General features: G+C 41.1%; 1 protein-coding gene across 3 annotated transcripts in view; it reads left to right on the top strand.

Annotated features, from left to right (window-relative positions):
- Positions 1 to 26,859, top strand: part of TLN2 (talin 2) — a 346,170-nt gene that overhangs the window by 37,065 nt on the left and 282,246 nt on the right. For all 3 annotated transcript variants that reach the window (XM_073303618.1, XM_073303619.1, XM_073303617.1), the window contains exon 2: positions 22,069 to 22,167. The gene's annotated coding sequence lies outside the window, so the exon portion shown is untranslated. The remainder of the gene's footprint in view (positions 1 to 22,068; positions 22,168 to 26,859) is intronic.

The following is a 26,859-nucleotide window of genomic DNA, read 5'->3' as shown; positions in this document are numbered from 1 at the left end:
GCTCTTTGTAAAAGCTCAGTTCATGCTGAAAGAGGGTGTAAGCTACTAATACATGATGATCTTCATTCTTTTGCGTTCCAGTTAGCTTGCACAAGTGTGTGTGGGATTGGCTTTCCCTGCTCAAAATTTGTAATGTTAAATTAATCAACAAAGCCTCTATTTGTTTCGAATGAATGCCGGCTAAATAAAGTAGGCTGTAATTATTGGGTGCGTGGCATTTATTAGGAGCAAAGGCTTACAAGAAAAATGGAGTGAGGACAAAGCTCCCTATCATTCCAGTGCAAGTGTAACTTGCAAAACCCCTTCCTAGTTAAATAGTGGGCTAGGTGGTGTCCCTGCTCTTGCATAAACCTGTGTTGCATAACATTAATGGGCGTGCTGCAAATGTGACTGTGACAAAGAATTTGAAAGTGACTAACAACTGCATTAGTGAAAATCCTGTGTGCATATTGTCGAAGAACTTGCAGAAGCACTTTCAAAGCTCCTTACGCTTTGGAAAAGCATCTTTTTTGGTTTTTTTTAAACGGAAACATTAAATTTAGTTTATAACAAAACCTGATTTCTGTAAAATGGCTAATATCAGACAGCCTTCTGTAAATTGTAAACCCTTGCTTAGAGTTAAACCTTCAATGGTTGCTGAGTAAAGGCAGTTTCCAGCCTTCTTTTCTAACAGCAGCTTTACAAACTACCAAGAAGGAAAATGTTTTTTCTGGTCTGCTGTTCGTAGCTAAGGAATAAGCACCAGTTTCCCAGAGCTATTAAAATTCCTGTTGTATTAAGATGCAAGCATGAAAGTACAGCTGATTGACTTCACCTTATTATTAATAAAGCACCCACCTTTGATACCACACATGTCTGCTTGCACTGCAGTGCGATTTCTGACTATTGCATAAACCAAGAGCTTCATGTTAAAAATTTCAGACAGATATATAGGGAAATGGCTTATTCTGTGGAAAAGGTGAAACCAAGGAAACTGATTTTTAAAAGTTGAGGGGATGTTGGAGGCAACCAAGCATTAGAATGTCTTACTGTTTTGGAAATGGTGCCATCTCCCATCACTGAACTCCCTGTCTGTGCTATCCTTAACCTGAAATGTGCATGTAAGATTTGTCTGGAATTTTTTAGCAGTTAAATGTTTTTTAACCATGGATGTCCTGCTCATAAACTCGTTGTTGATGAATCTCCTTTACGGGGGTGGTTTGTGCAATTCTTTGCCTAGTGAAAATTTGTTCCTGTTGAGCTTAAGAGTGGTGAGGTTTTCTCACGTATGAGAAAGAGGAGGCACGGGAGAGTTGGCCTTTTTGGAATGCAGTGGGGAAAAAGCAGAAGGACTGTCCAACTTTGAACTCTTTAGTTGGTGGCATGTTTGAGCAATTACTGGAACTGACAGTGATCCATTTTAAGCAATTGGTGTTGCTGCAGGAGCTTCTGCAGGTGGTTATTTCCCCCCTAGTAATAGGATATAAAAAGACTAAGTTAACAGTTCTGGGCTTCAGGAGTACCTTTACCCTTAAACTTGAAATTATTTTACCCCCTCCCCCAGCAACTAAAACTGAAGGGAATTCAGCTCTTTGATTCCTAAAAATTTGCTTCAGACTTTTAAAAACAAAAAACAAAAAAACAAAACGGAAGCGACAGAACTTCGAGGGGTGAAATGACAGGTGCATTTGCTTGGTTGGTGCAGATAGGATGAAATGCAAAACATTCCTCTAGTTTTTGTGATAAATGTAAGCTGTTTAAAAGTACTGTTTTGATTAATGCATCCTCATGACGCACTGGTCAGTGTTGACCCCTAAACTAATCCTTAGAATAGAATTAGTTCCTGATGGACAGCAACTTCTTTGATCATACTGACATTGTGATTCACAACTACTTGCTTTTCCTTGATCGCACTCAGTTCCATTGTACAGGAAATGGTTGAGGAGTGTGCAGTATGATTACATTGCCCTGATGCTACTGCTTATTTCAGTCTTTCAGCTGTCCTCAAATGAGGTTTTCTTTGACAGTACTTCAAAACTAAAATCTGTTTATGCATGTGGATTTTGGAGTACTCAAAAATATCTGCTCTTAAACCAGAAGCATTGCTCCCTGAGCAGAACTTCCTAAAGGGGTCCTTGCTGCATGCTGCTAGAGAGCAACAAACGTCCACAAAACATACTCTCAGAAAGCTGCCAAAAACTTCCATTACATGGGTGCTGCTCTGGTTCAGTGGCCACCGCATGTCACATTGAGCCACCCATTTACTGTGACTAAAGACTAAGACCACCTGCAAAAAATCTGGTTTGCTAATAGAGCCCCCGTCCTGCTGCAGATGCATAAATGACTCTCTCTGGCTCATCAGGTTGACTCAAGTCATGTTGTAGACTAACTTTGTATGCTGAGTAACTTCAGAAGTGTTGCTTCCCCAGAGGGATGCTGGACCTTAGCAGAGATCCACCCTGAGTGGGTGGTAACTATTTGGGGAGAGTTAGAGCCGTAATCTGAGGCCCTGACTTAAAAATTCAATCAACAATTTTATGATCTTTTTTTTTTTTGAGGGGGAAAAGGCTGCATCTCAAAAACTCTTTGCTCAGACAATGTTAAATGTGGACTACTAACCCTGTTCTGGATCCCCACGAGTCTCAGCTATTTTTATGATAATGAGAGTAAGTGGTGTAAAGCACTTAGAAACTTTAAAACACTTGGCATGTAGAAAAACCAGCTGTTAAATTGTAAGCCGGTCTCAACTACAGTGGAACGACTCCCTCCCACTACAAGACATGAATCTAAGCCCTGTTAGGGACTTATTCCTTCACCTGCTTATTTCCCTGGTCCTTCTCGCATGAACAGAGAGCAACGATACTCTAAATCCAAAGGTGCAAACGATTCAATGTTTATTGGGGTGAACTTCCAGCAAGCATGATTCCAGTTTCCTTCCTTAGTGTTTCCCTTCTCAGCTCTGACACCACAGAGCCTTACCTGTGTCCCTATTCCCATTCTCCCCCCTTCGCAAAACATGATTCCAATTTCCCCACCTCCATTCCCTGTTCCCATTCTCCCCCTCCCTTACTTCCTGAGTGACTGCAGACTATATAGGTTTCAGAGTAGCAGCCGTGTTAGTCTATATTCACAAACAGAAAAGGAGTACTAGTGGCACCTTAGAGACTGACCAATTTATTTGAGCATAAGCTTTCGTGAGCTATAGCTCACTCTCAGTAAAACTTGAGTTCTGCTTAGCTATACCTTAACCAATCATTTTCCTGAAATTTAACTAACCAATCCTAACATATTGTAACGTGATTATGTAGCCAATTATATCCCACCACCTTAATTAGTTTACACCCAGCAAAATTAATTATAGCGCAGACAGAAACAATGACAGAACCAGACAGAGATTATACAACAAAACAATAGGGAAATGGGGACTACAATGACAGAACAAACACAGAAATGAGGATTTTACATCCCAGCTATTGATAAGTGAGTTCTTTCCAGACAGGATGCTATCCAACTAAGTTTCCTTTTACATTTGCTAGGCACTTCCCTTTCTCTGGAGGTGATTGGCACTATCAGGACAGGATTGTATTCCTAACAGCCCAATAGCACCTTATTTCAATGTGACTAGCATTTGCTTCCCAGCTTATGGCTGCCTCTGCTGTTTAGCCAAAGGCCTTAGCCTAAGAACTGGGCCTCAGACTGTCACAGTGAGAAAAGGCCTTATACAGTCAGACAGTGATTTTGATTCTCTCTTTTGTACCTCTATAACTAGCTAAGTGATAAGAATACACCTAAATTCTTAGAGTATAGGCCTTAACAGACAGGCCTGAATATCTATATCCTAACAAGCCCTGTCAGAGAGACCTGAGGAAGAGCTCTCTGTAGTTAGAAAGCTTGTCTCTCTCACCAAAAGAAGTTGGTCCAATGAAAGATATTATCTCCCCCACTTTGTCTCTCTCATATCCTGGGACAGACATGGCTACAACAACACTACATAAGCCCTATTAGTCTCTCTTAGGTAATGGACTTGCCAGTTAGCACATTGTTTCTTTATCATAGTAATCATCTTGATTAAACAGTCTTCTAGCCAGGCAGAAATAATTTAGGGATTGAATTGTTGTTGTAAGTAATGTATGCAGAAGACATTCCTGCACAAGGATTCCAGTTTGTTTGGAGAACTGGTGTAGGTATTAACCCTCACAGTGCCTTTTTTGTTGCCATCCGTAGCGAATAACAGTTCCCTTGTGCTTTAATGTTGTGTGCCGAACATTGTGTGCCTTTTAGGGAGTACTAACTGCTCTTTGAATCAGATGATTGCTGCTTGAGCTGAATTTAACACCTGCCAAACAGTGGACGCTTCTGGGGCCAATATTGAGACCCAAGGAAGGCCTTGGCCTTGCTATCCTTTCAGGTAGGAGGAGGGGGAGGAGTTGTGGAGAAATCCATGCAGATGGGTTTTGTGAAATTTGTCTACATGCTAAAAGTTCCCCTCTCAATGGCTAATGTGCTGTGTCAGATGAAGCTCTTCTCTCTTCCAGAAAATGATCTGGGGGCTCATCTACATTTGAAATGCTACAGTGGCACAGGTGGAACTGCTCCACTATAGTGCTTAAGTGTAGACACTCCCTAGGCCAACAGCAGGGATTTTCTGTAGTTCTCTGTACTCCAAGAGGCGGTAGCTAGGTCGATAGAAGAATTCTTTTCACATCCCCTGAGCGAAGTAGTTACGCTGACCTAATTTTCTAGTGTAGACCAGGCCAGGGTCTTCATTTGGTAACACCTGGTTTGAAGAAGTAATGACACTTTCTGGCATATGTATGAACATAATTGTGCTATTAACCTGGTTGTGTCAGTAGAAACTCGGCAGTTGACTCAAAGACAGCAGCACTGACCTCTCTTGTGCATCATCTTACACCTGTCAAGTCCATCAACAAGATTTGCCAGGTCTGCCAGAAAGGCTGGAAGAACAAAGGAAGTAATGAGAACTGGTCTAAAAGTTATGATTTAACCCTCCTCTCTTCCTGTTAGTTTTCTCTTCTAGTCTTTTTCTTTTTTACCCTTATGCAGGTGCTTGTTCTCTGCCTGCTTTGCATTCTCCCTTGGAAGGAAAAAGCTTCCAGTTCTTACACCTACACGCCAGATCAGCCTTCTGTGCTCTGCCCCTTCTCTGTTTCCTTGGTTGCTTACCCCCACTATTTCCAGCAATTATTCCCCATGCCTCCTGAGCTACTTTTATGCTCTGATGACTACAGTACCAAAGAACAGAAACAAGGGCGAGCGGCAGAACAGGGCGGATGGCAAGAGTTCAGGAGAACAAGGGGCAGAACGGTTAGGAAAATGTAGTTGTCATCTAATAGGGATGAGACCTATAGGAGCCGGAAATCTATAAACTTGTACGGTAACGGTTAATAACAGAATAACTAACAATGTTCTATTGAAGTCTACAGAACTAGCCCCTAAAGGCAGCAAGGAACAATGTATCAGTAGCAACAGTATCTTTAAATTTGGGAACAGTGTCTGAAGCTGAGTGTTCAGTGAATTTACACTTTGGACAAAGGCTACCTGCTCTAAAAGTACTTGTTTTAGGGCACTTTATTGATGGAGATTATGAGCCCTGAAACATATGGTGGCTTTGACATGCTGAATAGCTTCCCTGTTCTCTGACCTTAGGTTTGTAGTGTATAACCTGAAGTACTGTCACTGGTAGCTGGCAAAGATGCCAATTGATTGTTTACATTTAGTCTTGGGTGACTCATGTAGATGCACAAGGCTGTGTTGAGTTGTAAAGCTTATCAGAACTTTGGCCTCTGCTTTGGGCTGCGGTGAAAGTGATGGTTTCAGGAAAAACAATGAGGTTTCAATACCAGTTAAATAGTCTGATATCTTTGCATTTAGGCAAGTCAACAGTTGATACCGAGTATATCACTAACTGATAGTGCATATTTTTGCAATTGGCAGCATGCATCACAATTTCAGAATGGCTGATAATTTGTCAATGCAATTGAAGTTCCAGACAATTAGCACTTATTACTGAGGCCAGAAATTGTTTTGAGGTTTGTTACGGGAAATGGAGTTCATTTTTGGGAATGGTTTTCTACCTAATTTAACCTTCAAGTAGCATGTTTTCCTAAGAGCCAGTTAGGTGTTTAATAACTTGATTAGCTGTAATTAGTGTGCAGCATATTTCAATACACCAGGGTATGCAAATAGAGATTAATTTTTGTTCTGTTCAGATTGCTTGGAAAAAGGCAGTGTACTAATTAACTTTTCTCAATTTGGTTTCACTAAGCATTGTTTTCTGCATTTCAGCTTTCCGACCTTGGGTATGAGTTCATGGAATGGTTTGCTTTGACATTATCCTTTTTTTATTTTATACAACAATGTAGCCTTTTAGGGCATCATCAAAAAACAGATAATTAGATATCGATCATTGTAAGGATCCCTCACTAACTACTTCAGCACACCTGGTCCACCTACAGTAGGGGAGGAAAAAAAGCCCATACTCAAATCCTCTCAAGGTAGCTCAAGTAGAACTGTCTGAGTGCCCCTTCTTGGAGTAATTGTTAATGGTCCTCCATCTATTGACTTACTGCTTGTCAAGGGCAGCCCACTGGTGTGCAAACGAGTCATTTAGGGCTGTAAAATGTGACACATCTCTTTTTTCTGAGATGTTGTGCATCCAGCTGAGCTGTGGGGAGCGATGTAAGCATTTTGGTGCAGTTGTACCTTCTGGCTTTTAGAATTGGCTGTGACTGCCTGCCCAGCAGGCGTTTCCTTCCCCTGCTGGATCAGGGAGAAAAATAAGTCAGTGGGCTAGGGCTGCAGCAGAAGGTGAGGAGCCCTGTACTAGTCTGTCTTGCTGCCTGCCCCAGGTCTACCCCTGCCACTAATTGCATATAAAATATCACATTGAGCAAGACAAAAATGAGAGATTAGGGCATTTGCATCAGTAGCGCAGCTACACGTCGTCATTTAGAGGTGCAGCCCTTCCCTCTCCTTTCCTGCACCTTAGAACTGAAGGCATAAATATGGAGGCAAGCACAGCTCTGGTGCCTTATGCTCCTGTCCTCCTCTGTGACAAGGAGAGGGAGAGACTAGGGTCATCTAGGGTACATCTACACTGCAGCTGTGAGGGAGCCTTCCAGCCTGGGTAGATAGACTTGCACGAGTGGGATTCGAGCGAGCAAGCCAAACAATATCTATGTGGGTGTTGCGGCACTGGTGGAGGCTCGGGCTAGCAGCCTGAGCCCAGCCCTGGGGGCTGGAGGGGTCTAAACTCAGGTGCCTAAGCTGAGTCTCTGCTGGGGCAGCAGTGTCCACACTGCTGCTTTTAGTGCGTTAACTCATAAGAACGTAAGAACGGCCATATTGGGTCCGACCAAAGGTCCGTCTACCCCAGTATCCTGTTTTCCGACAGTGGCCAATGCCAGGTGCCCCAGAGGGAATGAACAGAACAGGTAATCGTCAAGTGATCCATCCACTGTCGCCTGTGTTCAGCTTCTGGCAAACAGAGGCTAGGGACACCATCCCTGCCCATCTTGGCTAATAGCCATTGATGGACCTATTCTCCATGAATTTATCTAGTTCTTTCTTGAACCCTGTTATAATCTTGGCCTTCACAACATCCTGTGGCAAGGAGTTCCACAAGTTGCATCAAGCCTCCCTTGTGCAAGTCTGTGTACCTGGGCTGGGAGGCTCACTCCCAGCTGCAGTGTAGACATGCCCTTACGGGCCTGGTCCTGTGGCTTGATAGTGGAGATTTCCAGCAACCGTCCTGCCCCCCAAGGTCCTAAGGAAAAGGTCTTTCACCTCTCGTCTCAACCACATGAAACAGACGGTAGGCTGAGAACTGTAAGGGCCAGACCAGGCATGGAGTAAAAGAGGTAAGGAAGAGTAGCCTTAAGCCATTTCAGCCCAACAGATGTGCCCAGGACATGTGAAGCATTAGTACTTTGTTCAGGGAGAAATTGGAGCATCTCACCTACTTGAGTTGCAGGCATGTCATCTTCCTACTCCCTAATGACTAGGTTAGGACCAGAAGGTTCAGCTCTTCAGATGTTGAATGGGCAGGATGGTGCTGCTAAGTCACATCCACCTATGGAAATTGGAATCCATCTGTCAATATTGTGTGCCCTTTGGGGTAGAGCCCATTGTTATGTTTGTACAGGGCCTTGAACAATGCAGCCCTGGTGCAAGGCAAAGGCTTCTAGGTGCTGTGTTAACACAGATAACTAATAGCATTCTCTTCCCTGTCACATCTTCCAGAGGCTTGTTTGGCATAACTGTCACAATGCCTAGGGAAAGGCATGATTCTGCTGTGTCAGATTGATCACTGGAGGCCTCCAGATGAATGACAATTCAAAAGGAAAAAAGTAGGTGAAAGATGAATAGCTTGTTCGGAAAGACAGTATTTGTTCAAAGGAGTGAATAATTAGTCTGCCAATTTACTGGCCTAGCATTATGACCTCAGTGGGCGTATATACTAGTAAACACTTTTAGGATTCCATTACCTCACTGAATGGCTTACAGCCCTGAAAATGAGCCACTGAAATACTAGTTAAACTGTCTTTGTATGCTCAGGCTGCTGGCTGAGCTTTAGATTCTGGGTCGGATGGAACAGGGATGATCTAGCGCTTCACAAGCAGTACATCCATTCTTAACAACTGAAATGTAAAGATCTTGATGGTTTCCATGGTAGCAGGAATGAATCTGACTTTGAGGTGAAGTAAGGGGAATAAAAGAAAACCAGGAAGAACTGCCTTGATTTGTCATAAGCCTCCCTCTTAAATACTCCAAACCAGAGCCTCCTAGCGTGACCCGGGACCATGTCCAGCCCAGTATATTCCTTGGTCGTCAGCCATTCCATGTCCATGGTTCTGTGCAGCCTATTACGTGGCACAGCCATTGATGCTTTCATGAGAGCTTTCGCCTCCATGACAATCTGGTTGTCTTCTGTAAAGAGTTCTGGAACCCTGCAGGGACCTCCAGCCTGAACTCAAATGTCTAAACAGCCATTTTAGCCCCTCGGCCTGAGCCCTTTGAGCCCAAGTCAGCTGATTCAGGCCAGTTGTGGGTTTTTTTTATCCCTGTGTGCACATACCCATTGTGTTTTCAACTGTCATGAGTCACTGACCAACCTCCGAGACACATTAAGCAAACCTGTTAAGTGATCTGCTTGTTGCCAAAATGGTCTCTGTGCAACAGGAATCCTAGGCTATTGCTCCACTGAATATTGTGGCCAAGTACTTGTCTGCATTGTGCTCAAGGGCAAGTTGAAATGCTGAGCTGGGTGGGTTACACTGAACAAGGCACGCAAGTGAAACACTTCAGGGAATGGCTTGCATGAGGTTGCTAAATTATAGAGCCCTCACTAAGGTATCTTTAATGGTATCTCCAGAACTCAGACTTAATTATGATTAATCTGAGTTCATTGAGTTGTAGAGGCACCAATGGGCAGAGGCTGCTATAACTTGTGTAATGGTTTTATTATCTGACAAGGTGCTGTTAATTTGAAATGTAGCAGACCACCAAAATATTCTCTACTCTTATTAATCTTAACAGATTGTGAAATGTGACTAAAGTCATATTGCTCCTTTTGGACAGGCTCAGTTAAGGATATAACTATTTGTATATAACCATCAGCAATTTGACTCGATGTTTTCAAGCAATAAGTCATCCATGTTCTGTTCATGGGCAATTTTTCTCACTCTAACTATAAAACATTACTTTTCAAAAGCTGCCTAGGGTGATTGATTGCCAGTTTTTGTTTAAAACTACTGGCAGTTGGTCATCCACACCCTAAAGCATCGTTGAAAATCTCAGTCCAACTGTCCTAAATGGGAAAGCTTAAACTGTGCTTGAGATTTAACCATTTACAAAAGTGCTAATTCTTTGATACAAAAGAACAATTGTCCACTTCCAAACCTTCCCCTACCCTCAAATGTGCATTATGGATCCAGTGGTAAACCTCCCAGATCTATGTACACTTTCATACTCAATGCCCATAGTATAATCTTACAGGGGGTACAACTTTCTGTTTTGGAGAACAGTGAGGAAAGCAGCCCAAGAAAGCTGGTGATTTATATGAATGCTGCTAATGGGCACCTGTCTAGCATTAGAGCAGTAAATAGTAGTAACTTCTGCATAGGAAGGTCCACAGATCCTAAACAGTGAATCACTGGTGATTCCCTGCTGCTTGTGAGGTGAATCAGACCTCAGTCCTATACAGCAGTGGGACGCCACGTTCTCGTTGCACGGGCAGGTCAATTACATTTGGCAGAGTGACTCATAAAGTATTGACAAAACAATGTGGTGGTGTTTCTACGAACACAACTTCTAAGGCAACTGTCTCACTTGGGTTGAAATTTAAGTTCAGTTTGGCTAATCAGCTCTTCAGTGCTATAGTGATCTCCCTGTAATGCTAGCTCATGGAAATGACACACCATTTCCAAAGGCTCCCAGGCAGAAAACGATGGTGGACCAATAAGCTTCAGAGTTGGTCTGACTAGGTCTTTGCAGCTTTGGAAGTTCTTGCTGGTGAGCTCATCAGGAAGTGAAAGGCGCCTGTCTGTTTTGAATTTGCATGTCTGAGCTGCAGAGGGGAGGCAGAAAAACCCCTGTTTGTGTCTCTATACTAAGTAGATTCTTTTCTGGTAGAAGTGCCAGTAGGCTGAGCTTCTCAACGTGCATTATAACACATGAATTTGTCTGCACTGTAGGTCAGATAAACATGAAGTCATGTGATTTATGCTAGTCCTGGTATATAAAAGAAGCTTATTTTCCAGGCTTGAAATAACCCTGTCCTTCATGACATAGAAGATGACAAGTTTTTGTAGGGTTAATGAGTATCTGGTCTCTCTAAAAGTGCAGCAAAAAGTTGCGTGTAACAAGCTTACTTCGCTGCCCTGTTAAGTGCATAGTCCCTCGTTAAATCACACTTAAATTAAAATGTTCACCTGCCTTGAAATTCAAATGTTAGCTAGAAAGACCATCTAAATATAGAACAGATGCAGAAATGCATTTGAGCATGAATTAATTATGTGCATGAATGAATGTGTAGGCAGCTGTGACAAAGTGATGACAAAACTCAGAGAATGTGAGAGTGGGTAGTTTTTGGGTTTTTTTCGTTGGCGTGGGGGAGGAACATAAATAGATGTGTGGAACTGGCATAACAGTATATAACTTCATGTCCACGCTGACAAAGCATCAGGGCAGGAAAATGTGGTAGGTAGACGGTGGAAATATTAAACCTAACATTTGTATTTTTCTCTGCTCTTGTCAGTGGGTTAGCCTAGTTATTGAGGTACTTTGTAAAACATCTAACTTCACAGAAAACTAGATGACAGTGCAGCATGAAAACAATTATATAATGAATCCATCACTCTGGGCATATTTGATCAGCTTAACTTCACAGCCCAAGCTGGTGCTCACACTTAGCAATAATATAACAACCCAAGAGATTTTTCTGAGGTCAGTTGAGACAAGAGCTGTCGAAGGCCAATTTTTCCATCATTGCAGATTGTGGCCGTGACCTTAGACTCAGTGCTGTGAACTCAATTGAATAGGCATGATCTCATAAATCAGCTACCCATGGCATTAAACAATATGCCTGGTCATGCCCACAGTAAGGGTCCTTAATTTGGCCCCAAATGCGCTGCTTTATTTAGTGTTTCCAAAAGGAAACTGGCTGAGGCTTCAGTAGTGTTTGCCCCAGGTGTTGTGGGATTGACAGTATCAGGTAAAGGGTCCAAGACTTCTATTTTGACTATGGGTACTTAATATAAAATACATTGTCATCTGTTTGCCAAGGAAATAGGATAAAAGTGGATGGTGCTGAAAGTGGAGGAGCTGGGGTTTCTTAAATCGTAAAGAAAAGATAAATCTCAGGTTCTGATGGTACTCAAACCAGATGTGCTCCTGCTACATCAGACTAAGGAAAAACTGACTTTAGTACAGTTAATCCCGGTGTCTGACTAAAAGTATGTACTATATAGAAATGAATTTTCAGATTGAAATGGAAGGCAGTTGCTTAAATTGAGTCCCCTCTATATTGGGATTTCCAGTTCATATTGGAGGAGTCAGTGTTGCTTTATCTGTCTGGCACACCTGCAAAAAGAGGATAATTGTAAATAAAACCAGTCTTAAATCAACCTCTGTCAGACATTGGGCAGTGTTAATTGTAACATTTACTTCATAGATGGAGGTTTCTGATGTGCCATAACAGAGGTAATCTGTCTTCGTGGAAGCTGGGCTGTCTCTCTTTCCAATTGTCCAGGAAATACTTTCAGTATTTGTTTGAAGCAAGCTTCTAAAAGTTTTGAGTAGGATCAGCTGCTGTCGTAGTGGACTATAAGCATTTTAGCAGGAGAGGAGCACTTTCTGTACTGATGCTGGCTCATGAGAACAATCCCATGACAAAAGAAGCCATTAACTTTCTAATGGCATCTGCGTGTAATATTCAAGAACAAAGTCTGACTTAACTTAATATTTTGTAAACTTGCTATGTGTAACCTGATTTCTCTCATTGATTAGTTTTATCAAAATGGTGCCTTATCTAATTGACAGTGAGCTGCGAGGAACATTTCTTCACCCTGGTACCCATTTCTCCCAGTGCTACTTGAAAGTTCGAGGCATTGGCCAACTTGTAGTGAACTGTGACAAACTCAACCTTGGCCAAAGCAGTGTCCCATTTAACTTGGTGGGAGTTTCCTTCATTTAAATTAGAGCTGAATTTCACTTTTAGGCCATGGACACTTGAATGGATCACAGGGTGTTATTAAATGACTGTGCACTTGAGCTGGCATTACATGCCAAAAACAACCAAACTAACGTTGCAGATAATTATTAGTGTTCTTGACATTTAACCTATTACATGTTCTAAAAATGTAGTTTTGCTTTTCCCTGCACTCCTAATCTTTTATGTCACTGCCTTGCAATGAAGCCCTGAGCAGAAACAATTCACAGCCATAACATAGCACAAATCCAGAACATCAAATATGTTTCTGTTTAGACAGGAGTATCTGACTAGTCAGATTTCTATGGCAGTGGTCCTTCATGTCAGGCTAGTAATGATACTGGTAACTGAATCCTACAGAGAGTCATCTGTGATTGTGACAATCTGCACCACTCACTAGGCTTTGCTCAAAGATTCATTACATGCCTAATTATACACTTGTACATTTAGAATTCAGTGAATGGGAGGAGTAGACCCTACACTGGTACAATTCTGGTGAAAGCTTCAATTACTCATAAGCTATAAATGAACGTAATTTTGAGTAACATTTTAGAACACTTTAAAATTGTAATTACATATTGGTCTTATCTCAAATATAAACTAGCATTATAAGAGGAAACCCTATGGTGTTTTTTATAATTTAAAAAACTTGGTTTCTGGCCTTAACTAATCTACAGAGTTTACTAAGTCCAGCCACTAAAAATCTACCGAGGCCAGGGCTATAACGTACTTTCCTAACAAGGTTCTAACACAGCTTGATCCCATTCACTCAGGCAAGAGTGAACCTTTTTTTAATAAAGAATAAATATTCTTGAGTAGATGGGGCCCTTGGCTGTTTGACTTTTATCATAAAGTATTGTAGTAGTACGTGGAAGCAATGTAGTCCATTGAAATGAGTTACTAGTGTTGGAAGACTTTAAAACCATACATATTTCTGGTTCGCGCTTGACACTAATGGGATTGATAATCTATTAAAAAGTTTTACTGTTCCAACCATTTTTCAGGCAAGTTCTGTAAGTAGCCTCACTTCTAGTCTGCATTGGCAACGGATTCTAAAATCAGTTCTTGTTCACCTTGATTTAACAAGTAAGTTTTCTCTTAGGAACAGACTTCTGTACTTTCAAGTGATCATGACCATAATTTTAGAAACAGTTACATTCTGCACCGACTATGACTGCTGGAAACCAGTTTCATGTACCAGTCCATGCTGACTTAGATGTTGGACTGCAGAACCACACCACTTGAAATTATAGAAACTACAGATAGAAAGTGCCAACTGGGTTGCCTCTTACCTTCTACTGGTAGAGCATAACAGTGGACTTAATTACACTTCCTAGTGCATTGATGAGCCTCATCTCAAATGTTCTGACCGATGCTACTTCCATTACTTAAATTAGGAGGCTTAGGTTGTGCAATACAACTCACCACAAGTTTTCCCTAATAGTTGGCCTAAAACTTCCTCTTTTAATGCTACTCCACCATTCTAACCAAACTCCTCTCACGTATGTGGGGCCAGAGGGTGTATTGCTTCTCAGGTATGTGATGTATCTTGGGATAATGAAGCTTGACATCACATTGTCCTCCTATGCTGCTAAGTTGCTAAATCCATTAGCACAGCTGAATAATAGTAATAATAATGCCGGGCTCTTACATAGCGCTTTTCATCCATAGATTCCAAAACACTTGACAAAGAGGTTAGTACCATCCCCCTTTAATGTAAGGGGAAACTGAGGCAAAGGGAGGGAAGCCACTTTCCCAAGGTCTGCGAGTAAGGTGTCGGTAGAGCCAGGAATAGAGTTCAGATCTCCTTTTTTTGGTTTTAGTCACTTATTTCCGTACTGACTTTTGGGTGACCGGTTTGTGCTTCGGCAACAGTAGTCTCGTTTGGGCTATTATGGGGCTTTGAAGGAAACTGATTTTTTAATTTTTTTTTAATTGTATTAGTGCCCAATTGTGATTGAGGCCCGCTGTGAGAAGCACTGCTTACAAATACCGAACTCACTGGTAATAATGCCGCATGCTGACCAGATGACTTCTCCAAATTTACTTTCCAGCTAGTTTCTGAAAACCTGGGCATTGCTGTGGTCTGTGAACCCATTGCTGAAAGCTGGGTAACACAAAAAGGTAACAGTTACAAGTTTCCCTGTTCTAGCCGTTGCTTATTGATGGGAAGAAGTAAATTCAGGGTGGCTCCTCTCCCTGTTTGGGCTTTGAGGCATGTGGCCATCTAAGGCTATTTTTTGCATAACCTGGGTGCCTTTTGATTGAATTTTCAGAGTAACAGCCGTGTTAGTCTGTATTCGCAAAAAGAAAAGGAGTACTTGTGGCACCTTAGAGACTAACCAATTTATTTGAACATGAGCTTTCGTGAGCTACAGCTCACTTCATCGGATGCATGCCGTGGAAACTGCAGCAGACTTTATTTATACACAGAGAATATGAAAAAATACCTCCTCCCACCCCACTGTCCTGCTGGTAATAGCTTATCTAAAGTGATCATCAGGTGGGCCATTTCCAGCACAAATCCAGGTTTTCTCACCCTCCACCCCCCCACACAAATTCACTCTCCTGCTGGTGATAGCCCATCCAAAGTGACAATTCTTTACACAATGTGCATGATAATAAAGTTGGGCCATTTCCTGCACAAATCCAGGTTCTCTCACCCCCTCACCCCCCTCCCAAAAACCACACACACAAACTCTCTATCCTGCTGGTAATAGCTCATCCAAAGTGACCATTCTCCCTACAATGTGCATAATTAAGGTGGGCCATTTCCAGCACAAATCCAGGTTTTCTCACATCCCCCCCACCCCCATACACACACAAACTTACTCTCCTGCTGGTAATAGCTCATCCAAACTGACCACTCTCCAAGTTTAAATCCAAGCCCAGATGTTCTGGTTTAACTTGGATTTAAACTTGGAGAGTGGTCAGTTTGGATGAGCTATTACCAGCAGGAGAGTAAGTTTGTGTGTGTATGGGGGTGGGGGGGATGTGAGAAAACCTGGATTTGTGCTGGAAATGGCCCAACTTTATTATCGTGCACATTGTGTAAAGAATTGTCACTTTGGATGGGCTATCACCAGCAGGAGAGTGAATTTGTGTGGGGGGGTGGAGGGTGAGAAAACCTGGATTTGTGCTGGAAATGGCCCATCTGATGATCACTTTAGATAAGCTATTACCAGCAGGACAGTGGGGTGGGAGGAGGTATTTTTTCATATTCTCTGTGTATAAATAAAGTCTGCTGCAGTTTCCACGGCATGCATCCGATGAAGTGAGCTGTAGCTCACGAAAGCTCATGTTCAAATAAATTGGTTAGTCTCTAAGGTGCCACAAGTACTCCTTTTCTTTTTGATTGAATTTGTTACCCAGCAATTGACTTGACACTAAGTTCCCTAGCCAAGGTTTTCCAAATGTGTCTAGTGATGGAAGGCCTCAATTTTTGGACGCCCAGCATGAGATGCTTTAAAGAGATCTGACTCATCAACATGTTGATCGCCTGCACTCAGAAAATCGGGTTCTGTAAAATGTCAAATATCCAAAGACTGAATGGTCACTAGTCACGTTAGGGAAATTTTGGTTTCCTATGTGAAAGGTCTCCATTGTGGAAGGCATCATGTAGTTTCAAGAGTTCAGTTCTGGAAATCTTCATTCCAGCTTGTTAGTGACAGATGCTCGCAGTAGCTTTTGACTCTATCCAAGCACTTGGGCTGGCTGAAAAAATATTTGACTAAGCCTGCTTCACTGGCTTCACTTAAATAGCAAGTCAGGTGCATAAGTGCAAGCAACAACTTATACTAGACATAATTTCAATGTTTGGCTTGTACAGATCCTATTAAATCCTGAAATCATCATACACCATCCATCGGGTGGTGAAACAAATTTTATAGTGGGGGTGCTGAGAGCCATTGAATCAAACTATAAACCCTGTATATAATGGAACCCACTTCAAGCCAGGGGGTGCGGCAGCACCCCCCCCCCACCTCTTGTTCCAGCATCTAGCCATCTGTTGTTCACTTGGGTGACATTTCACCTGTGAAACATCTGTTTTAGGGCAACACCCTCCTTTAGTTCAGTGTTACACTTCTTATTACAAAATGTATTTTCTGTCTCCTGCGTTGTGCTGGTTATTTCTGTAATGTCAGCACTCACCTCATAAAGCATTTCGTAGTTATGTTGTTTCTTCTTTGAGTGGTGTCTCTATGAGTGTTCCACTGTAGGTGTGCTTGCGTCTCTGTGCTGCTGATTGGAGAATTTCAGTAGCAGTGTCTGTTAGGCCTGCACATGCGTTCTCTCCCCGTGCTGTGTCACAAGGCAAGTCAGTGAACATGGGCTAACAGCACTGCCCCACCGCCCCCCGCTGTTCCTTCTCAACCGCCCCGGCTAGAGACGGAGCTATTAGTAGTCTGTTAATGACTATTACCTTACTTTTGTAACGTAGAGCTTAGTTTTTAGTAGTAGTTATTGTAGTGTCTCTTATCTTCTCCCCCCCAAAAAAAAGAAAAAAAAAAGATTTTATTTGTTTTTTGTTCCCTCCCTTTCTTGTTGGGGGCAATAGGAGAAATAGCGGTTCTGTGGGCACATTTCTCCCCCCGCCCCCTGGATATTCTTTTGGGACAAGGTTATGTTCAGACGACATCCAAAATTGATTCCGAAGATAATCACCACATTTCATATGAACTAATTGATTCATTGTTTTTTCTATCCCAAGCCACAGGGAGGTTCTATTACACTTTCTAGATGTAAGGAGAGCTGGAGCCTTCTATCTGGGCAGGATGAACACCTTCAGGAAGGCCCCAGGCTTTTCCATTGCAGAAAGATCCAAGGGCTCAGCAATGTCAGCCCGAAGATTTTTCTAAGGGTGTCTTGAATTGTATCAGACATTGTTACCAAGTTCACTATATGACTTCTCCAGATACTATTAGTACATACTCCACAAGGTTGATCTCCTCATCCGTTGCCGCCTTCAAGAAGGCTACTATCTCAGATCTGTAGAGTGATGACATGGGTGTCAGTCCACACCTTTGCAGAACATAATGTGATCACTGGGGACTCCGCCTCCGATGCCACCTTTGCCTGCCCAGTGCTGTCATCTGTAACTGATCCGACTCCAAAGCCCTAGCCCTCCAATAGGGGTACTGCTCGGGAGTCACCTACGTTGGCGCACCTATAGGGACACTACTCAAAGAAGTTAGTTACCTTGTGCAATAACAATGGTTCTTAGAGATGTGTCCCTCTATGGGTCCACAACCCATCCTCCTCCCCTCTACTTTGGAGTTCTTGTCAATGACTCTATGGTAGAGAAGGAACTGAGTGGGGTTGGCACACTGATTGGCACACAATCAGTGCACACTGATTGGCCTAGTGGTGCATCATGAGGAGGGACAGCGCATGTGTGGGCCTAATGGGTTTATGAGGCATGTTAATGTTGCCTTTTTACACATGGCACAGAATTTCAGTCACTTGCCCAAGTTCACGAACTAAGTGGCAGATGGCTTGTACCTTGATCTTAGTGGGGACAACTCTTGGCAGCACAACAGCAGATGTGACAACTGTTTAGCCCAAATCCATAGGGCAACCAACGTCTGGCTGTTGCTCTGCAGCTACTATAGGACTGATATTACAACTTGTGACTACTGAGCAAAAAAAAGTGCTGTCATTTGCAACTTAGCTAGAGTAATCTGCTCATTGGATTTCCGGACACGGTTACTTTTGTGAGACCATTTAAAAACAATGATTTTAGTGTCTTGGAATGGAAAAGAGAATGGGCCATTGTTAGTGTTTTCATAAAATATGTGTTACACAAGTTGGGTCTCTTCTGTTGGCATATCATAGATTGCTAGTGATAAAATGAATGGCATTGCTTGTAAGGAAAGACTACTTCTTCTAGCAATGAGAAATTGAGGTGGTATGGCAGGAAGGAAAGATATAGAGCACAAACTGAATATTTGTATTACGCTGAATCCAGTTGCATCCAAGAATCCAGACTGTCTTAATCATGAATGCTGGAAAGGGTACAGAACATCTCTTTGATAACGAGCAAGCGAACATCTGATATTGTAGGAATTGATGGAAACTTGAGCTCAAGCTGATCCTTTTATGGCAGGTCACTGTGTATTGCCTTGGTTTATAATTGCAAACATTTGTTCAGTGTCTTGATAAATCATGTTTCAGGATTGATGATGGGTTACTTTTACTTGGCCGTCTGGCTCAAGCTTTCAGTCTCTTTCATGGTCTTAAATATAAAAGGATAGTACAAGGGAGCAACTTAGAGGGGAGGAAGGAGCAGCATCCGCCCTGAGTTGTGGGGCTCTTTGGTTACCCCTTCCCTCCTTGAGAATGGTGTCTGCTAAGGCAGAGAGCTTTACCTGCTTCCTACAGAAACCATGAAAGGCTGCTCTTTCCCAGGAGAGGGCAGTCAGAGAGAGTTCCCTCAGGCAGTGCTGAAATTTACAAGAGAGCTAGTGCTTCTTGTGTCGTCATGGGATGACTCTAACTCTGGCCAAACTTTCAAGACTCACAATAAAACTGCAAGTTGACAACACTGTAATTCCCTCCACCTGGTCTGAATGTGATACCTAAACTTATACAGGCTTAAAACCGAAGGTTAAACTATTAACGCTGTTCCTTGTTCTAAAAGCAATGGAAAACAAATGAACATAACAAACGTAAATCACTGTCTTAGTTTTGTGAACTGCTCTGATGTTGGATTAGCTTTGCAATACTAGGCCAAGTTATTTTACTGTGTCAGAGGGCAAGCATTCATGATGTGAATGATTGCACATCTAATCAAACAGCAGCCTTACTACACAGATGAGCTACAGTGCTAAAAATGAACAATAATGGTGGCTGCTATAGTTTCACAACAAATAAATGACTTCATGTCATATATATAATTTTTTTTTTTGGTGAAATTTTGTAAAACAGACTCAAAACAGAATATTGTACAAGTGTGTTCATTGTAGCTATTGGGAGGAAAATCAATCAGCAGTGAGCAGAAGAAGAAACACTATATATACCCCTGCAGACCATATCAGAAATTGGAATACTAGGCTGGTTTTGCTGCTTCAGTCAGGCATTCCAAGTTAGTTTGTTTATTTTTGGGAATCTTGCTTTGAAGACTGGCTGCTGTGTACATCAATTCTTTGTGTGGTTTTACTACCCTGTATCCTCGCTATGCTGTGCTTTGTAAAGACTTCCTGTTAATCAGCATGGTTCTTTATGGTTTCCTCTCTCCTCCCGCTTCCTACTCTGCAGTTTAAGCTCATATTTGTCCCCGCACCAAGGCCCTCATTTAACAGCATGAGATGTCCCCTCTGTGCTTCCTTCAGTAACTGTAATTCCTTCTACACAGCAAGCAATCCTAAGTTGTCTTAAAGTTGCGATGACTCCTAGATATATCACACAACACATTTCAGGTTCCAGAAGTAAAACGTGCTAGAGCTGGACTTTAACAGTTTGAGACCATGAAGTTTAATGTTATAGGGCTAACAGAAATGTGATGGAATAGTAGTTATGACTGGAATACAGGTATTGAGGGTATGGGCTGGATAGGAAAGCCAGAAGTAAAGATAAAGGTGATGGAATAGCATTCATAGAATCAAAGACTTTAAGGTCAGAAGGGACCATTATGATCATCTAGTCTGACCTCCTGCACAACGCAGGCCACAGAATCTCACTCACCCACTCCTGTAACAAACCTCTAACCTATGTCTGAGCTATTGAAGTCCTCAAATTGTGGTTTAAATACTTCGAGGTGCAGAGGCTCCTCCATTGTATATTACTGATGAGGTAGAATGTAAGGAAATTAGAAGTGATGGAATGGATAAAACAGAATCTGTTTGGGTCAAAATCACTTTGGGGAAGAAAGATAACAGAGGTTCCACTGGAATAGTGCTTGAAGTCTGATACAGACTCCCAGGATCTAAGTTGGATATGGATAGACATCTCGTTAATATTTTTAATGAAATAAATACTTCTGGGAATTTTGTGATTATGGGAGACTTCAATTTCCCAGATATAGTTTGGAGGACAAGTGGTAGGGCCCAAATATTCTTGGATGTGATATCTGTCAGATTTCTTCACCAAATAGTCACCGAACAAGAGGTGATGCTATTTCAGCTAAGTGTTGATAAGTAACGAGGACTTCATAGAACAACTGGTTGTAGAGGGCAACCTTGGATTGAATGATTATGAGCTAATTCAGTTTAAACTAAATGGAAGGATAAACAAAAATAGGTCAGCAACTAGGATCCTTGATTTCAAGAGTGATCAGGTAAGGTGAGCTATAATCAAGTGGGCCATTTCCAGCAGTTGACAAGAACGTGTGAGGAACATTGGGTGGGGGGGGGGAATAAACATGGGGAAATAGTTTTACTTTGTGTAATGACACATCCACTCCCAGTCTTTATTCAAGCCTAAGTGAATTGTATCCAGTTTGCAAATTAATTCCAATTCAGCAGTCTCTCCTTAGAGTCTGTTTTTGAAGTTTTTTTGTTGAAGAATCGCCACTTTTAGGTCTGTAATCGAGTGACCAAAGAGATTAAAGTGTTCTCCGACTGGTTTCTGAATGTTATAATTCTTGACATCTGATTTGTGTCCATTTATTCTTTTACGTAGAGACTGTCCAGTTTGGCCAATGTACATGGCAGGGGGCATTGCTGGCACATAATGGCATATATCACATTGGTGGATGTGCAGGTGAACGAGCCTCTGATAGTGTGGCTGATGTTATTAGGCCCTGTGATGGTGTCTCCTGAATAGATATATTTGGGCACAGCTGGCAATGGGCTTTGTTGCAAGGATAGGTTCCTGGGTTAGTGGTTCTGTTGTGTGTTGTGTGGTTGCTGGTGAGTATTTGCTTCAGGTTGGGGGGCTTAATTTGCAAACTGGATACAGTTAACTTAGGCTTGAATAAAGACGGGGAGTGGATGGGTCATTACAGAAAGTAAAACTATTTCCCCATGTTTATTCTGCCCCCCTCCCCTCCTCAAATATTCTTGTCAGCTGCTGGAAATGGCCCACCTTGATTATCATTACAAAAGGTTCCCCGCCCCCCCACTTTCCTGCTGGTAATAGCTCACCTTACCTGATCTCTCTTGTTACAGTGTGTATGGTAACACCCATTGTTTCATGTTCTCTGTGTATGTAAATCTCCCCACTGTATTTTCCACTGAATGCATCTGATGAAATGAGTGAGCTCACGAAAGCTTATGCTCAAATAAATTTGTTAGTCTCTAAGGTGCCACAAGTACTCCTTTTCTTTTTGCGGATACAGACTAACACAGTTGCTACTCTGAAACCAGTTACTAAACTGTGTGTCTTTAAATGGAATCCTTACTGTGTTTTTATTTCACCAGTGCTCTGCTGTGGGATAACATCCAGATCTTGTTTGCCCCTGGACTGCATTGCTGGTCTGTTCCACTCCATTAAATGCCCAGATCAGTTTGAAGGAATCCGTAAGTACAATGGTATATCTCTTGAAGTGTATGCATAATTATCTTCAAAGGCGAATGTGTAGGTCTTAAAGGCTAAAGAAGGAGCTAGTTAGATGTGGTGATGTGCTTCTAGTGAGTGGGTATGAGAGCAAATGATATAACACAAGCCATAGGTGACAGAATGAGTTACTTACACTGCTTAGTGCTTACACAACAGTGGTGTACTTGAGCTTTAAGAATGCTGATAGCATAAATTATATTAACTCTTCAAATTGCATTTTATTATATCTTCATGGCTTAAAGAAATAAGTTAACAGAAAACTCTACCACTTAACATTTAAAATCTGGATATTTCTCATACTGTAATCTCCTTTTGCTAAATGATCTTGACTTGAAAAAGAACTTGACTTCCTAACCCATTAAAATTTGTAGTAGAAGGGGAATATAGCATGATAATAGATAAGTTAATTTTAGAATTACTAGTATGATACAACTGAGTCTGATAATCCAGAGTTCGTTACTGGGTATCTCCATCACTGACTGGAAGTGTTCCTTAATAAATGTATATGTTATGGTATTGGTGCTTTTAATACAGAAAATGTCCAGGCTTCGGAGCTACATACGTGTAGTCAGGTGGCTTTGCTGTCAACAAATACAAAACAAAATGTGATCTGTAAATGCCAGATGGTTTGAAATTCTTAAGTGCTTTAAATTTCTGACAGCTAATTGACTCTGCAGTGTTCCAAATTGCTTGAATGATTGTGTCTTTTCTAGGTTAGCATAGTATGTTTGTCCCTAACTTGATTCCTGGAAACTCCGTGTGTAAACCAACTGCAGCATTCATTAGTACATCAGAACATTACAACATTCTGAAGTTATGATTTTAAGTAGAATCTATTCTGCGTCTGAAAACGATTGCTACGCAGATTGTGTAAACATGCCTAGTTGCGGACTGTGGGTGGCTAACTCCAAAGTCTATGGGTTTTATAAACTGAGTCAGTCATGGCTTTATAGTCACCACAAGCCATGATTGGGGCAGATAAACTGTTGGTTTTGGTTACACTAGATATGACACTTGGATAATAGTGTCCTGGACTATCTTAGCTCTGCTCATTCCACTACTAACTGTTCATCAGTTCCATTGACAGCTATTGCTTCCCCATGCTGTCAGTTACTCCCCACTATTTCCTCTTTGTGGGTATCTTTAAATTGTTTCCCTTACCCATCTCCAGTCCACTTTCTTTCATGGAGATGGTTGAATTGGTGGACCTCAGTTTTAAAGCATGGCGGATTAAATAGTCCTGTTGCTCTAATAGCCTATCTACTCTGCAGTATACTGATTGAAAAACAGGCTGAATTTTTCTCTTTTGTCCATTGTGTTGAGAAATTGGTATGGTACCAGTAGCTTGTAAAAAGATCCCATATCATTGTTCTTTTAACTGAATCCCTTTCCGACTAGTCTGTCTCCCAGTTGGGTGTTTTTTGTTTTGTTTTGTTTTTTGCCTTGATAGCAATTTTTGTAACAGGCTGAGCTGCACCTTTGTTACCCGAAGTAACTTATAATACAGGCATTTGCTGAACAATTGCTCAGGGATGCACTTGGGCTTCATTCTGCAATCTGTGTTGTGTTGCTGTAGAATAGTTGGAAAGAGTAGGCATGCTACATGGGAATGAATACTCCTTGGAGAAGTGGCAGCAGGTACAGAAAAAAGGAGTGGTATGAAACCGATGTTTCAAACAAATACTTAAATTAAAAAAAAAAAAAAGACTGTAGGACTGTCTCCAAAGAGCAGTCAATCAAATGGCAGTTGTGGTGTATGTGATACTTAGGATTTACCTGCTTGGGATATTCACAGGGAAATTAGTGCAGAATAGCTAGGTTGTGAATTTAAAGTGGAATAGCTATTTTTGCACAAGCTCTCTGTATGGACACTCTTACTCTGCAGATTAAGACAATATTATGTCAAAGACATGATGTCCAAACTGTGGCTCAAGTGATTGGGAGCTGAGATGTCGGGTTGTATTATTGGCACTTCCAAAGTGTCATGTCGCCTTGGGAAAGTTATCAATGTTTCTGTGCCAGTTTGCCTTACTTGAAACTGGGATTACTTTCCTACTTCATTGGATTTGGATTTTTTTTTAAGCTTTAATGTGAGCTGCACAGATACAGACATTTCTGGCATTAAATGCATTAAGTGATTTTTTTTTTTTTTTTTTGGCCTGGTTTGTTTGAGACTATCTATGGAGATAAGAATTATCAGGTAGCCATAAAATCAGCATGGTTTCAGTTACTAACTCTTCTGCAGCACCTATTGCTGTGGCTTTCCTGCAGGGTGGATTTGATTTAAACCATGATTTAAATCACTAGTCAGGAAGACTCGATTTAATCATGGTTTTCTACATAAAATCATGGTTTTCTTGTTGGTTTTCAATCATGGTTTTCTTGTTGGTTGTTACAACCTTAATACATGTTCTTCACCACTCAGAGATAGATGTAGGTTTCATTTTTAGAAGGTACACACTATACATTTTTAAACAGTGATTTATTTTGACAACTTTTCAGATTAGTTTTACAGCTATATCAGAAAATGAATGATTGGTTATTTCATTTACCAAAGGTAATTGAAGCAGATATTTATGAAGTCATTGGGAGGTGAACTATCTCCAATTCAACAGGTTAATCATTAATATTTGGAGGATTTTGTTGCCATGCTGTATTAGGAGGAGAACATCACCAGACAGACATTTAAATTGTTTTATTTAACTAAAACAACAATGTTAAGTATTCTGGATTTTTTTTCTTCAACAGCAAACATAATATTTTAACAAAACAAGCATATGCCCCTCGCTTCTCACATTTATCTCCAGACTTCTTCTCCTTGTCCAGATAGATTCTGCCCCCAATGATCTTCTATTCATTGAACTTTTTGAAACTTTGCGCTTTTAGAAAGAGGTAAGGGATTGACTCTGTGTACACAGATTTGCAGAGGGACAAATAGGTTTGTGGTCTGTTATTTTTCACCTCTACATATTGTTTATGTATTTAAAAACATTTTTGCTGTTAACAAGCATGTTACCTCTGGAGACACAAATCCACAGTTTGAGAACTGCAAAACTAAGCATCTCTGATAGTGCTCAGTCTAGAAGATACCGAGTCTCATTGGGTAGATAGAAAGATTAACCTAAATAAACTATACAGAAGCCTGTGGAACCCCGTAAGATTGGGTCCCTAATCCATGAACTATTGGAACTCATTTACAAAACTTTTTTTAGAAAACATTACATGGATATAGTGTCTCATACTATAGAATTAGAATTTATAATCCCTATTCCATGATGAGATATCTTTGAGCTATAATGTATCTTAATTAAAATGATCTTTGGATAAGTTGTTTTTTCCTCAAAAAGCATTTTATCCTGCCCCCCCAAAAATCCTATTTAAATTAAAAAATCAGATTTAAAAAAAAAAATTTAAAAAATCATTGATTTTTATCCACCCTGCTTTCCTGCATCACTTCAGAATTTGGTGCTTGAAGACTGGTGATTTGAAACATGAACACCCAAAAACTCACCTGGGTAAAAAATTTCCTTAAGACTACTTTTCTTGAGCCAGGGTTAAGTATTCCTTGCCATACTGGTATTTTATGTTCTCAGCATGACCGTTTATATTGACTTTACCTGCCAGTGCCAAGGAAAAAAATTAACAAATTTCAGGTTGTCTTTTTTCAATTTTTTTTCTTCAGTTTTGTGGTATAAGGAAGGACAGTTCCAGCATCTTTCTGCTGACGTCACATGGAAATCAAGTATTTGTTTGAAACGCTGATTAAATTGTATAGTAAAAGAGATTACATGAATACCCTAAGTCTTGGCTGTGGATTTCACTTGTGGATAGAATCCATAGTTGCCATGCTATCCGCTATCTCCAGTGAGTACAGGAAGACACCTCTTGTAACTGATCTAGGAGTCTTTCATTTGGGATCTGTAGACCTGCAATTGTATGCCTGGAATCTCCATAGCAACATGAGTACAGATTTAATGAATCATTGATTTGATTCAGACTACTCATGAATTCAGTTGGGAACTGGACATTATATTGTATACAGTTATCCTTACTTGCTGTGTGAATAGGAAGCAACTTATACATCCTGAACCTTAAAATAAGTTTCTTGTGTATCATAGTTTAAACCATAAACTAAAGACTGAGACTTAAGGGAACTCTGGAAATTTCCCAGTCTGAAAAGACAACCTTCACTTCAGGAAAGTGAAAAATCAGACCAGTTTTGAATTTGCCAGCATAGAAGTTGACTTTTTTTCTCTTCCGAGTGCATACATAGATTAAACTAAAACCAGGTGTCTAAAAGAGTTCCTTAAATAGAATCTACTTGGCTTCAAGAATTGTTTAACCTTTCCCTTGAGTTAAGTTTGCTATTAATATAATGAATAAAAATTTAAGAGAGAGGAGGGTAGTATCAAACAAACAAACAAAAAACCAAACCAAACCCCACACATATCTATACTGAATTGGTGAAGGAAACTTACCTTGAATACTCCACCCAAATTGGCTACAGACTAACGTTTAATGTCCAACAGTGCCCTTGTGTTACTTGGCTTTTTGGCTTCCAGGGGCACACTCTGGACTAACTTTGAGATTGTACATAAAATTTTCATTGTCCTGTTGAAGCTTTTGCTATATCACTAATTCCCCAAGGGTGA

Source organism: Lepidochelys kempii, chromosome 10 (assembly GCF_965140265.1).
Source record: "Lepidochelys kempii isolate rLepKem1 chromosome 10, rLepKem1.hap2, whole genome shotgun sequence".
Taxonomy (NCBI): Eukaryota; Metazoa; Chordata; order Testudines; family Cheloniidae; genus Lepidochelys; species Lepidochelys kempii.
This window is presented reverse-complemented; position numbering and strand designations above follow the sequence as displayed.